General features: G+C 42.6%; 1 pseudogene; it reads right to left on the reverse strand.

The window, feature by feature from the left end:
- Positions 1 to 2,613: 2,613 nt before the first annotated feature.
- On the reverse strand, positions 2,614 to 4,123 carry LOC114693633 (annotated as a pseudogene).
- Between the last annotated feature and the right edge of the window lie 9,682 nt (positions 4,124 to 13,805).

Here is a 13,805-nt window from a genome sequence, read left to right on the forward strand (position 1 = left end):
ACATGTTGTTAAGCCCACTGTCTTCACGTCTTTCCCAAGGTTATTTGAACTGGCATTATATAATGATGACATCTTGTCTGCTTCATGCTGGCAGAGAAGGTGCCACAATAGGGCATCACAATTATGTCTCCATCTTTGTGTTTATGAAGCACCCTGAGAGACTTAATCTTGACTGACAACTTGGTGGGATTTCGAATCACAATGGAAACAAGTTTCTGGGCCTGACTGTGAAGGATTATTTAGATTAGGTTATTGAGGTGAGACATTATGCGTGGGTGGTACCAACCTATGGACTAGGATCCTGGACTGAAGAAAAATGAGAAATCTAACAGAGGGTAAGTTATATCTTTCATGATAATGGACGCAACACTACCGGCCACCTAAAGCTCTGGCTGCCTTGACTTTCCTATCATGATGGGCTATACCCAGGAACTTGGAGCCAAAATCAACTTTTTCTTTATTAAGTTTTTTTTTCAGGTACTTCATCCCCCATCAACAAAACAAGTAACTAATACTCCCCGCCCCCTTTTTGCTGTTATTTGTAATCACAGAGTCTCTCAACTCTGAGACGATAATCCCAGGAATGAATTAATTCCTGTCCAGGAGGGAACTAATTAAGCCATCAGCTACACTCCCCGCCCCCAATCTCCATGATCCACTACCTTTTTCTCTAGCTCTGTTGATCACCCTTGGCACAAATGGGTGCAGATGGAACGGCTATTCTCGTCACGCCGAGAGAAATCCTGGACGTGTTTAATTTCCTGCCACACTATGACAAAGACCTCGCTTCATGTCTTTGTGACCACATCTCTGTAACTTCTCAAGAGCAGAATGGATTGAACTGGGGATACTCAGAGTCCTTGTGTCGTTTGGGGTGTCGCCAGGGCAGCTCTGGGGTCTGAATGTTTTCATTTTATTCCTGCTTTAATACCATGCCTATTTCTCCCATTTTGAAAATGTCGTGGAGTAGGTTGGTGTCATTTGTTTTCATAAATGAATGTGGATTGCAATTTATGGCCAGATGGGCCACGAAAAACAGGAGCCTTGTGAGCCTCTTGGAAAGTCCAAAGAAAAGGAGTGGGCATCGATTGGGGTGAACTTTTGCACTTCAGGATTTCATTCTGGGCAGAGAGTAAAGACTTATGAAAAATCCTGTTTTAGAACAGTTGGGCACAAAGGAGCCCTTCTTAGGATTATTTTTGTCACTGTTTCTAATTTCTGTAGCAACTAGAAAAAATGTAAATACAGTGAATTCTTCGTACTGGGAAACTGTGTGTGTGTGTATGTGTTGGGGAGTGACTTCATTCGGCTTGGAACTTAGAAATCTAGAGTTAGAATCCTTCAGAGAAACCCCATAGCCAGCATTAGGAGTGTGCATTGGATCATAAAGCATAAAGGCTCTGACCCTGTATGTACATCTCTACTTAGTTATTTCTTCACGGGTCAGTGAGGAGAAATGGGTCAGTGAGAGAGGAAAAGAACAAGTCAAAAACACTGGAGAATTTGATGATTCGATGTTTCTATGAAATAATGGCTTGTGGGAAGCTGGACTCAAAGGTCAGCTTGGCAACAGCCAAGGAGGAGGCTGCTTGGCAGCTGGGTGAATTCAGAGAGCACGTGCAGTAAGATTGCTTCTTCCCACAAGGCTACATGCCTCAGGGGATGTGAAGGGCAGGACTCAAGGAGACCCAAGGCAGGCAAGTTTAGGAAGCAGTCTTGTTCCATGGACTCCTAATTGGTTTGGGTTCTGCATGCCCCTTCACTCTTAAAACTGTCTTGGTAGCCTAGTTCCTTACTTTCTGTACTATGCATATGGCGCCCCTCTCAATACACCTAGCAACTCCGAACCCTACCTATATCAGGCTACATGTATACCCCTCTCTGGACAATAGCATAAGTTTCTTTGCCTCTAACAACAATCACATAAACAATTTCTATTCAAATATTTCCAGATACAAAGACTAGAAAGGCTGATCTGGTTTGATCATTGTGTGTGTGTGTGTGTGTGTGTGTGTGTGTGTGTGTGTGTGTGCATGGCAAGGCAAAATTGTGTTCTCTAGTAAGCTTTTTTGGGAGAATCTCCTGCTTACATCTTGTGCCTATGTATAATTATACAAGTGTATAATATGTATACTGCATATGACTAAAATCAGATACATTTTGGGAAGGGACATAGGCCATAGAGAAATGGTTATATGACTTAACACATGAGTCAAAACAAAACAAAAGCCCGCCCTTACTATATGCATTAGTAATGAAAATTCTCCTTCGCTAGAAGGGCTTTAAAGGAAGCTCCAAACAGTAATTGAGCCCTTCGAGTACCCTCACCCATGTGGTTTGCAGCGGACTTTGACAATGTATCCCTTTCTGGTAAGTCCTGGTACTTCACTTTAAATCAAGCTCTCTCGCTATGTAAGCCCTTCTCTTCATTTTTTCTTTTCCCACACTGGCAATAGCTAACTTTATTTGTTCAAAAGCTCATAGTGCAAGCATGCAACAAGCCTGGACTTTGATCTGTGAGCTCATATCACATGTCAGAGAAGAAACAAACTGTGACCTATATCCAAGTTAAAGACTAAAGGTTCATGGTTAATCACATTGTAGGTTTGAGATTTACAACCTAGAACTCGGCAGTCACGGGCCTTGTAGATCCTTCTGGACATTCCCCAGGGTTTCTGCACATTTCCTGAGCTGAGTTAACCTTGTCAGCCTTCAGCTTCTGGTTGATGACGATGGCTAATCCCTGAACATTAAGGATGCAGGGAGACTGAGGAAGATTTTGTTCTCAGCGTTATATATTCCCTTCACCATCATAGACACGGGGTGAATCTCAGATCGTTTTTTCAACTGGATTCAGTGAGGGCAGCCACACTTGATGCAATAGTCCAGTGATGTCTCCTTTTAGCTTAATGGCTTCAAAGGCGCTTCCCACCACCACATATTATATTCCCTTCCTTCTAGTTCTGTCGTAATCTGTTCCCACTTTTGGATTCAATCCCTGGAGAGGAAATACCTGCCATGGTCACCCCACTCCACACAGCCACGCTGGAGTCAGCATGTACTCCCCAAACCCACCCCTGACAGCTGCGGAGATGAATGCTAACTTTCTGCCCTCACAGGGCAAAACCTAACAAACCCAGACTGCCAACACAGCTAAGCATGCGGTGCACGGGTGGCCCGTTTAGTTGCCAGGTGACACAGGTATGAATATCCACCGGGTTAGAAACCACAGTGCTGGTGCAGTCACAGCTGTACTTGGTGCTCTGTGGAAATAGGAACATGAACACATTGTACCAAGCTGAGTTGACCCTTCTCCTGATGGCGGCGGACTCCTGCAATCACCACTACAGTCTTAGAATTGGCGATTACAGAGCAATTTTATCTATCTATCTATCTATCTATCTATCTATCTATCTGATCTATCTGTCTATCATCTGTCTGTCTGTCTATCATCTGTCTGTCTGTCTATCTGTCTATCTATCTGTCTATCTATCTATCTATCTATCTGTCTGTCTGCCTATCTGTTTATCTGTCTATCATCTATCTATCTATCTATCTATCTATCTATCTATCTATCTATCTCTCATATGTGACATCCTCAACAGATTCCCCTCCTTCTGCCCCTCCCAGCCCACCCCTATCCACTCCTCATATTAACACTGGAAAACTCAACCCAGTAGGAGGACAAGGGTCCCAAGAGCAGTCAAAAGAGTCAGAGAGCCCCTGCTCCTAATGCTAGGAGTCTCACAAGAAGCCCATCCTACACAGCCATCACATATAAGCAGAGGGCCTAGGTCAGACCCGTGCAGGCTCCCTGATTGTTGGTTCAGTCTCTGTGAGCCCCTGTGAGCCCAGGTTAGTTGATTCTCACAGAGTAATCTTTATCCACCACAGTTTTAGGAGTCTGAAGAGATAAGCTCCTGTGCTGCAGATTCATCATTCTCCTTTGAGCTTGTCTTTCAAGATGTCTACAAGGGCAAGTTCCTCAACCAGAGACTTTCCCAGAATGCTGATAACACATGACATAAAACTTTTCTGAAACCTCCTGTGGTGATCTTATTGCATGGGGTGGTGCCTTCTCTTCTGTACCAGGTGTGATGAACATTTCCTTAAAGGCTGCCATATTGCCCAGACAAGAAAAGGCTCACAGAGCACTGAAATGGGGATCAACACAAAGTCATCAATCTCATGAGCCCTTATTTTCAACTCTTTGGAAAGGAGATCAAAAAACATGGACACATCTAGACCTCCTTACCCTCCATCCACTGATAGCAAAGTTTCTTTGAGTCTTTTTAGGCTATAGTTTAGTAATTCGAACTAGTTATACCAATTCCTAGTCAAGTTCTATTTTAAATCAAACAAAATATCTAGACAGAACAATTTCCAGGCTCCCTTCCATTACCAGCATTCTGTTGATGACAATCTTAGATTTAAGACGTTATCTTAGGATCTGAGAATTATTTTATCCTTATTCAAACAGTTGGCCTTTAAATCTCTTTTAAGAGGCATAATGCTATCCAAAGATCCATCTAATGCTTTTAATGTAACTTTTAAAACCTTATAATTTTAAAAATAATTATTTTCATATATATCAAGCTCTGTGATGTAGGTGATGCAGGAACTATGCTTTCCCTTGGTCCTTGTAACTGGACTGATTTAGACTTGGCCTCCTCGAAGCACAGCTTGTCCATCACTCAGCAAGACAGGTGAACAGGACAGGTGCAGCTGTACCTTAGGTTGCTTGTATCTTGTAGAGCAAAACAATAATTACAATAAAGTGGAGTGTGTGATGACAGGAGATTGGAGACTTTGCCAGGGGGAATCTGTTTCAGAATGGAGGACAGTGAAGAGCCTTCTAGAAAAGTTACAGTCAAAGTGAAAAGAAAGAGACTGCTTCCATCGGGCTGAGAGAGAGCCAGGGAAGAATGATGCAGCGAGGGAAATACAGATCCTGTGCCTTGAGATAGGATTTCCCCAGTTCCACCTGTGTGCATTGGTAGAAGTAAGGCAAGAAAGAAACGAGAGGCCAGAGACAAATGCTGCTCAACTAGCAGATTATTTCTATGTCCACTGTGGGAGAACCCTCAGGATTACTGTTCCCACTGAGTAATTTCAGCCACGTTGCATCAAGACAGGCAAATTTTGGTTAATTTAATAGAATACTGAATGGATGTGTATCCTGGACCATCTGTGAAACTCTGAATGCATTTCACGGCAAGAGTCCTTAGCAGATACTTGTTCCTCAGGGACAGTGTGATTAATACCATGTGACCCTGGAGACATCTTTCTGCCCATGTGTAGATATCATCACCAAAGACTATGAGGCAAAAACTCTGCCTCATTGAAGTACATTGGTCTGGAAAATAACCAATGGAGACAGTTACAACATGTACAGAGAAAATAGAAAAACAAGAGAGTCCATGGATACTCTTCTCCAGAAAGCAATAGAAACAATGGTTATTAAGGAAATCCTTAGAGGGTAGAAGAGACCTAAAAGAGTGGGAAGGACAAACAGACACCATAAAACATAGGTGAGAAGCCAAAGCAGAAGGAGCCACAGAAAAATCTGGAATAACTATGATGGAAAAATGAGTAAATGGCAATTCTATCAAAGTCTGGAAGCAGCAACAGCAACAGCAGCATGCTAACAAGTGTGATGTGGAGTTGGGATTTATGCACTGCTGCTTGGAGGCTTGCCAGTAACAGGCTTGCTAGTAAGCAATTTGACACTACTCAGACAAATTAACATGGATCCCACATAGGCATCCCAAGAACATCTCAGCAAAGTCCAGAGGGAACATGTTAGGATATGTTCATTGTGTTCATAGTAGTAGGAACTTGAGGGTGATATGGAAATCTACCAATGCAAATTAGGTAGGTAGCATCATGAGAGTAATACATCATGTGAACTGTGCAAGAGAAAGAACAGGGAACCTGGATAAACACCCAGTAACATAGACACATTTACAAACAGTGCTATAGAAGAATTAAGACACAAAGATAAGCATGGTGGTATATAACTTTAATTTCAGCAACCAGGAGACAGAAGCAGGTGGATGGATATCTATGAATATAAGGTTAACCAAGCCTACAGAGTGAGTTTAGGTCAACCAGGGTTACATAGTAAGATCCTGTTTTAACAAAATAAGAATTAAGAAGTATAAAGATACATAAAATTTCCTTTTTTTCTAATAGAAAATATATATATTAGAAAACACATATTTTTAAAGAACACATACAAATCAAAAGATGAATATAAATTAAGCCCAAATGAGAGTAATTACTTACAGGGAATAGGCAATAAGAATATGATGTATTCTTATCTCCTACTTACAAAGTAAAAAAAAAGGAAGAAGAAAATGAAGGGGTGGAGTAAAGAATTCCTCCTCCACAGTGAAGCACTCACGTCCCAGGCTAGTCCTGTGTCCTGGAAGCAAGAGTCTAAAGTAAGGCATGCTTTTCCTGATCTGGGACACTCCACTACATAGTGGAGAGTTTCTGGACATCCTGAAAACCCTGTGTTTGTAATAAACCCTCTCATCTGAAGTCATCTGAATATCTCAGTGTATACCCAAGTCCCATCACAGAGATGAAGGTTAGGATACTTTTATCAGACAATTGTTAAGTACTGTGCTAGTTGAAGATTTTCTCTAGAAAATACCACTTGGTCCTTAGCAACTGTTTCGTGCATGAGTACCATCCTCTCTGTTCTGCAAGGGAGGGAAACTGGAGCACAGAGAGGTTGCCACAGTCTCCAAGTCATACAGCCAATAGGTGGTTGGCTGTGCTTCAGATCCAGACAGTGTCAACCTGGGCCTGGGCTTGGAACCACAGAGCTGTATCAAAAGACTCTCTGGAGCAAAGGCCATTTAGCAAGTGGCTAAGCTCTCCCAGTGTTAGGCTTGGCTAATTTCTCAGACTCCCTAGATGTCGTTACTCACTAACCCTGGCACACCAGTTAATACAGCACCAGACTGGGAAAACAAAACAAAACAAACAAATCTGAAATGCTGTGTCTACCCTTGCTCTCTCAACCCCACTAATGACACTGGATTTGGACCCAGCCATTCTTTCTCTCTGGGGTAGAGTGACCTTGAGTTCATTGAATTTATCATTAAGCTTCTGGGGTCTGTCTCTTCATCTGAAACACTGAGAACACTGATAGATAGCTCTCAGACATGTTGCTATAGGGATCCAATGAGATAACAGATAATAAACAACCATGAATAGGCCATGGCCCATGTTGGGGTGAGTGGGACACAAGTGGTCCTCCTACCCCCCAAATCCTACATTGTGCCCTTTGTTATATTGTTATACAGCCCAGGAGAAATAGCGCATCCACTGTCCTGGGCATCTTGTGTGAGCCTTCACTTGACAACAAGGACTGCAGTGGCACTGTTGTGTAAGTTTGGTGTTTTGTAGGCCCCCTAAAAAACTAGCCAAGTGACTGTGAACTGAAATCTCTGGAACCGTGAGCATAAAGGAGCCATTCATAGGCTGTTCATATCGGGTATTTCTTTGTTACAGCAATGAAAAGCTGACTAACAGTATCTGTTCTCAATTTTCTTGGCAACTGGAACACTTTGGCCTGGGATTTTCCCACTCACGACACCTGCTCTTGAGACTTGAAATGTAAGTAGAGGCAAACAGTGAGAATATGGTAGCAAAAAGGAATGCTGCATTGGAGATGTGAGCCGATGGAGAGGCTGAGCAGAGCGGAGCTGTACATCCGCAATTTACTCAAGTCCTTGTGGTTATTGTGTGGTGGGCCATTCTCTCTAAGTCTCTGTTCCCTCACCTGCAACAGTACTGGCCTTAGGAGGTGTCAGAAGAGATAATGGATAAGAAGAGTTCATGCATGCCAAGTCCATTGGAATACTTAACAAGCAAATATTAACTTGGCCTGTGTCCTCTGGAATGCAGTATTCTTGCCTGCAAGATGAAGAGATCTCTTGCTGCAGAGATCACATAAGAGTTCCATCAGGACCAAGTTACGTGGCACCCAGAAAGCGCTTGGCATAGCACTTGACTATAAGCCCTTGGTAATTGTTAGGCACGATGCTTATTTTGTGCGTCCAAAACCAGAAGGAAACAGAAGTGTTGAGATACATCATGTGCTAATGTGTGCAACTAACTTTGATATGTGTAGGGCAAGATGGAAGGGTATGGAGAAATGGATAGAAATGACCGAACCAATCTTAGCTGATGAATCTCATGATGAGCACATGCAGGCTCATCCACATTCTTACAGCAAGTCTGTGTGTTTAAATTGTTCACAATAAAAATGTGGTGAGAAAAACAGAACAGAGATCTGAATGTCAAAATGGTTGAAGAACCAGGATTCCAATAAGGAAATGGTATGAGAGGGACTGGAGGGTCACAATGAACTACCCTGGCTGTCTTTTCTTGCTGTAGAAGACAACATCTAGTATCAAGGCTGTGAAGCCTTAAGGTGTACTTCTCTTCTGAGGTATGGTGATATACCTGTGCTTGAGAGCAACAGTCACTGTCAAGACTAGGGGGAACGGAGCACACCTCTTAGATTCACATCTCGGGCCTGCGTTTTCTAGCTTGGTCAGCAGGGAGAAGTCGCTGAAGTCACAGCACTTCATTTCCTTCCCTGTGAACATGAATATAACATCACTTATCTCCTAAGACTGCTTCCGAGTTTACTTGAATTAATATCACCATCATCCCATGTTAGGAAAACCTAATGTCTCAGTTCTGATGTTTTCCCCAAGGCTCCACCTCACTCCGTTATTAACTGGAGACATCTGGAGAGACTCAATTGCAGGAGGACTGGAGAATGGTAGGCAGGGTCGCAGCAGGTGAAGTTGGGCTAAGAGCTGAGTGGGAGTCAGCTCCCAGAAACACGTATGTTCAGGCACTAGTCTGATGAACGCAGAGATCTAGGGTTTTTTGTTTTTTTTTTTTTTTTTTTGCTCGTTCTCTGTCAGGCACGTGGTGTCTAACGTTATATTTAAAACACTGAAATTATAACCCTGCCATAGTTCCTTTGCAGGCTCTTCATCAACCTGGGCAAAGCGTGTGGCTGGCAGGGAGCCAGCCTCATCCCCTGACCTCCTCCTCCTCCATGTGACTCAGCACAGAGCAGTCATTTTAATAGCTTCTGAGTCCAAGTTTGAACTTGCCCCAAATGAAAGCCTCCCTCCCTCTCCACACTTTCTCTCCGTTCTCCCAGCCCACTCTCCATTTCCAATTTATCAGCTAGTAAATTCTGACTTGAACTTGGAGCCAGCGTTTCATTTATTTTTGGCAAAAGATCAAATTCTTCCAAGAAAAGAAAAGAAAAAAGGAGGGTGTGGAGGGAGGCTCAAAAAGAAAAAAAAAAAAAAACGCCTAGTTAAACAAAAAGGGACTCCTGGAGACAACTCCACAGCACTGAGGTGCTCAGTGAAGAAAGAATACATCTTTGGATGTATTAAGTGTGAGTGAGGTTGAAACCGAGTTTGAAATAAGTTGAGCGTGCAGCAGGGGAAAGATACCTGCCCTGGGAAGATCATGGGGTCACTGGGACACTGGAGACTTTCAAACTGGAGGAAGGGTTTGATGGGAGCATGGGACCCACATTCATTTTCATTGTGGCTCGTGTGGTCCCTTGTGCTTTCGGGTAGATGAAAACATTCTGCGAACAGACTGTGCCGATGGAGCCGATAAGCTTCGGAAGCGCCAGGTGTCTTTCTAGCCATGCCAACTAACCTGAGTTATGGAAGAGGTCATACTATATAGCAGCACAATGATGGAGAAAGGTAAACTGAATTAAGACTGACAGAACTTAAGTCTGATCGTAGCCATCAGCTTGCGGAAATTCTTCCTAAGGTCGGTAATGTTGGTTGATGGAAATATTACAGAAAATGGTGAGGGCTCACTCGTGTTATAAGCAGCGTTGTAAATGATCCTATCTGTCTAGAAGGAAATCTGACATTTCCTTTCTCTATTCTGGCCCCCACATTAGTGTTTTAGTCACCTCCTTCCATGCTCATTGGCAATCATTTCTCACTTGTACCATTTGTATCATTTTTGCATGGATATGTATAAAATATGGGTTATTATTTTAAGGGAATTTTTCTTATTTCACAAAAAAATGGCATTACAGCATACATTTTATGTGGTGATATTGTGTTCCCCAATATATTGTGCATCCTAATAAACTTATCTGGGGTCAGAGAACAGAACAGCCACTAGACATAGAGGCCAGAAAATGGTGGCATTTCACACCTTTAATCCTGTCACTTGGGAGGCAGAGATCCATCTGGATTTCTGTGAGTTCAAGGCCACACTGGAAACAGCCAGGTGTGGTAACAAGAGCCTTTAATCCCAGGAAGTGATGGCAGGAAGCAGAAAGGTATAAAAGATGTGAAAACCAGAAACTAGCCTGGTTAAGCTTTTAGGCTTTTGAGTAGCAGTTCAGGTGGGATCCATTCTGGATGAGGACTCAGAGGCTTCCAGGCTGAGGAGACAGAATCAGCTGAGGAATTGGTGAGGTGAGGCTATGGTTTGTTCTGTTTCTCTGCTCTTCCAGCATTCACCCCAATACCTGGCTTCAGGTTTGTTTTTATTAATAAGAGCATTTAAGATTCATGCTACAATTTTACTTTTTAAATTTGGCACTATATTTCCAACATTCTTTTTTCTTTTCTTTTCTTTTTTTTTTTTTTTGTTTTTTCGAGACAGGGTTTCTCTGTGTAGCTTTGGAGCCTGTCCTGGAACTCACTCTGTAGACCAGGCTGGTCTTGAACTCACAGAGATCCACTTGCCTCTGCCTTCCGAGTGCTGGGATTAAAGGCTTGTGCCACCACTGCCTGCCTTTCCAACATTATTTTTCAAGCGCATTATTTTTCAAGTGCTTCAAATTTCTGTGCAGAACTCCATCACATATATCCAGTAAAGTTTCCCCAATAATTCTCCAGTAATAGACTTCCACTCCCCACCAACTTCTCCTTCTTCCCCAAACAAAAATAATGCAAACAAAACAAGAACAAAATACCCCTCCCAAAGAGACAGTGAACTCCCTCATACTGGTTAGATTTTTGGCAACCTAGAGTCATCTGTGAAGAGGGAACCACAATTGAGAAAATGTCTCCATCAGATTGGCCTGTTGGCAAGTCTGTGGAACATTTTCTTGATGAATGATTGACGGGGAAAGGCCCAGCCCCCAGCCCACTGTGGGTGGTGTCACCCTTAGGTAAATGGTCCTGGGTTGTACAAAAGAGGAAACTGAGCATGCCTGCCAAAAAGAGCAAGCCAGTAAGCAGTTTTCTACCATGGTTCCTGCCTCTGTCCTTGTTTGAGTTCCTGCTCTGACTTCCCTCAATGATAGATTGTGACTGGGATGTGTAAGTCAAATAAACCATTTCTGCCCCAAGTTGCTTTTAGTAATCGTCTTTATTATAGCAACAGGGAGCAAAGCAGGCCACCCCCTCCAAGAATGGGGCAGCATTTCTTTGTATATCCATGTCTCTATCTGTATCCATGTCTACAAATCTAAATCTATTTACATTAATTTAGGATAGACTTACTGAATGTTACCATGTAAGTATATTTAGTTTGATTAGCAAAGAGGTCAATGTAATAACAGCTCTTCAAATTATAATTATATATATATATATAGGCATATACACATACATATGTATATTTTATCTATAAAAGTATGTATTTTTTTCATGGACTTGGTGCTGCTGAAACCTGTGCCCACACATTTACCAAGATAAGCATATAAGGAAATCACAGCCACACTGTGTATTAGAAAATTTTTGTGGGTGTCTGAAGTTTCATGGAAGCCATATCCCTAACACATATGACTATGCAGGGAAGAGCCAGGACAAGGTTGAGAGTGCATCCAGGGAGCTAGTTCAAGGACAAGCCCAGGTCCTCCACAGGCTCATGGACCCTGTAGAGGCAGGTAACTTCTCACCCCTTCTTTGTCAGTGGTATCATGGGGATCACAGTCCACATTCATGAGTCAGAGTCCTAGGAGGAAATAAATTGCACACTCAAATTGAGTGACTTGAACAACTTTAGAGGTGTAGGACTGTTTATTGTAGCTGAAGCTTTCCTGTGTCCCGCCTGGCCCGCTGTCAGGAGAAATCTCTGTCACCCACTGGTCCCACAGCTGCTTGGACCCAAATAAACACACAGAGGCTTATAATGATTAAAACTGCTCAGTCATTATTTCAGGTTTACTAATGACTAGCTCTTACACTTAAACTCAGCCCATTTCTGTTAATCAATATGTCGTCACATGTTCCATGGCTTTACCTTGTGCCATTACATGTTGCTCCCTGGACGGTGGGCTGGCGTCTCTTGACTCAGCCTTCCTCTTCTCAGAATTCTCCTTGTCTGCTTATCCTACCTATACTTCCTGCCTGGCTACTGGCCAATCAGTGTTTTATTAAACAAAAGCATTACCTCACAACAGTTTATAAAGATTTAGTGAGGGTAAGGGGACTGTACTGTTAGTTTTTCTCAACTTGACACAAGCTAGGGTCATCTGGGAAGAATCTCAGTTGAGAAAAGACCTCCATGTAGTTTTTGTTGTTATTGTTTTTAACTCTTTACTCCTTGAGGATCCACCCAGCTCCCAAATAAATACATGGAGATATATTCTTATGAATGCCCAGCCTTAGCTTGTCTTGTTCCTAGCCAACATTTCTTAACTTAAATTATTCCATCTACCTCTGCCTCTGAGCTTTTACCTTTCACTATTCTATATACCTTTCTTTCCTTCTTACTCCATGGGTGGCTGTGTGACTGGCTGGCTGGGCCCTGGGGTCCTCCTCTCCTTCTCCTTATCTTAGTCCTCCTCCTCCTCCTTCTCACTCTTCTCTTTAGCCTAGATTTCTCCCCTTATTTATTCTCTCTGCCTGGCAGCCCAATCTATACCTCTCCTGCCTAGCTATTAGCCATTCAGCTCTTTATTAGACCAATCAGGTATTTTAGGCAGATAGCACAGCTTCACAGAGTTAAGCAAAAGTAACATAAAAGAATGCAAGATGTCTTTGCATCACTAAAGCAAATGTTCCACAGCATAAACAAATGTAACACATCTTCAACTAATATTCTACAACACCTCCATTAGAAAGGCCTGCAAGCAAGCATGTGGAACATTTTATTGATTAGTAGTAGATGTAAGAGGGTCCAGCCCACTATGGGCAGTGCTGTCCCTGGGCAGGTGATTCTGAACTCTATAAGAAAGCAGGCTGTGAAAGCCACAGATGAGCAAGCCAGTAAGCAATGTTCCTCCATGGTTTCTGATGTATTTCTTGCCTATAGGTTCCTGACTTGAGATATTGCCATGGCTTCCCCTCATCATGCACGATAATCTGTAAGGTGAAAAAAACCTTTTCCTCCCCAGTACACTTTTGGTCACACTACTTTATCACAGCAATCAGAAGCAAACTAAGATCAAAATTGGACCAGAGAGTGGACTCCTGCTGTGACAGATCTGGCCATGTTGTTTTGGGGGAAGATTATGCTGATGTTTGGAACTTTAGACTAGGAAATCCATGGAGTGTTCAGAGATTAATCATCTGTTGTGGGAACTTAATAATGCTGAGAACAGTGCAGAATATGGTGGTCTGGCTGGTAAAGTTCACAGGGAAGAAAAGACTCTACCAGGGCCATTCATGTAATATTTTGGATTGAGAATATATAGAAGTGAAAGTTTGCTTTACTGAGATCATCAATAGGGCCATCTGGGTCTGAGAAATCATCTGTGATTAAGAAGAGCCCAGCATTACTGAGACGAAATCTGCTGGAAGTGCTTCCTCAGGGTTAGTGTGCAG

Source organism: Peromyscus leucopus, chromosome 13 (assembly GCF_004664715.2).
Source record: "Peromyscus leucopus breed LL Stock chromosome 13, UCI_PerLeu_2.1, whole genome shotgun sequence".
NCBI classification, from domain to species: domain Eukaryota; kingdom Metazoa; phylum Chordata; class Mammalia; order Rodentia; family Cricetidae; genus Peromyscus; species Peromyscus leucopus.